Below are 1,344 nucleotides of genomic sequence, written 5' to 3'. Positions count from 1 at the left end.
AACCAGGAGATCAGGAGAAATATTGCACTGGGATAGTCTGTAATCACGGACCTCTCCAAATTACAGAGGAGTAACAATGAAAATTTGAGGAATAATGTGCACCTAATTCAGGCCATGGACTTGTAATTAACTTATGATGAGGATAGCACAGGTTAGGACAGGGTTCACAGCTGATATTCATAGGGCCACTATAAGTTATATTCAACTTGACAGCACCTAACAACAGCTGTCTGTTGTCAACTATTTAATTTAATTTGGATTCGTAATCAACACCCTTTGTAGTCAAGAAATCAAAAGATGTGTTACACTGAGAAACTATACTGTCAAGGACCTCACCAAAGTGCTAAGGAGCAACAATGTCATTGTAAAGGCTAAGGTGCACTTGATTAAAGCCACGATCTTTCGATTACTTTCTATGCATCTAAAAGTTGTATAGTGAATAAGGATGACAGCACCTTACAACAATAACAGCAATAGTTAACTCCTATATTTGTAGCTGTCAAGAAATCAAAAGACAGCAGGTGAGACCTCATACGCTCTGGAGCAGAGACCTCTCCGCACAGACACTGCCACTCCCAGCTCACCATGAATGATGATATCGCTGTGCTTATGGTAGACAAGGGCACTGACATGGCCGGCTTATGGGCAGTGACGCCTCCTGGGATGTTTTCTCATCTATCATGGGGATCCCTCGACACCAGGGCATGATGGTGGGCATGGGCTAGAAGGACTCCTACATGTCTGACGAAGTCCAGAGCAAAGGAGGCATCCTGACCCTCAAGTACCCCATTCAGCATGACATTGTCACCAACTAGGATGACAAAGAGAAGATCAGGCACCATACCTTCTACAACGAGCTGCATGTGGTCCCTAAAAGAGCACCATGAGCTGCTGACAGAGGCCCCAGGAAAAGATGACCCACATCATGCTCGAGACCTTCAACAACCCTGCCATATCTGTTGCCATCCAGGACGTGCTGTCCCTGTTTGCCTTTGGCCACATCACCAGCTTCATGATGGATTCTGGTGATGAAGTCACCCACACTGTGCCCATATACCAGTGGTACACCCTCCCTCATGCCACCCTGCATGTGGATCTGGCTGGACTACCTCATGAAGATCTTCACCTTAGCTTAGCTACAGTTTCACCATCATGGCTGAGCAGAGTGAGATATTGTGCATAACATCAAGGAGAAACTGTGTTTGTTATGTTGCCCTGGATTTGAAGCAGGAGATGGTCATGATGGCCTCCTCATCCTCTTTGGAGTAGAGGTATGGGCTTCTCTATGGACTGGTCATCACCATTGGCAATGAGTGTTTCTGCTGCCCTGAGACACTCGTCCAC

At 46.1% G+C, this 1,344-nt stretch overlaps 1 pseudogene; it reads left to right on the top strand.

The window, feature by feature from the left end:
- The first annotated feature begins 585 nt into the window (after positions 1-585).
- On the top strand, positions 586-1,269 carry LOC102866005 (annotated as a pseudogene).
- Positions 1,270-1,344: the final 75 nt, after the last annotated feature.

This window comes from Elephantulus edwardii, unplaced genomic scaffold (genome assembly GCF_000299155.1).
Source record: "Elephantulus edwardii isolate Elephantulus edwardi_28Jun2011 unplaced genomic scaffold, EleEdw1.0 scaffold00020, whole genome shotgun sequence".
In the NCBI taxonomy this organism is placed as follows: Eukaryota; Metazoa; Chordata; class Mammalia; order Macroscelidea; family Macroscelididae; genus Elephantulus; species Elephantulus edwardii.
Note: the sequence above shows the minus strand (reverse complement) of the source record. Positions and strands in the feature narration are given on the sequence as shown.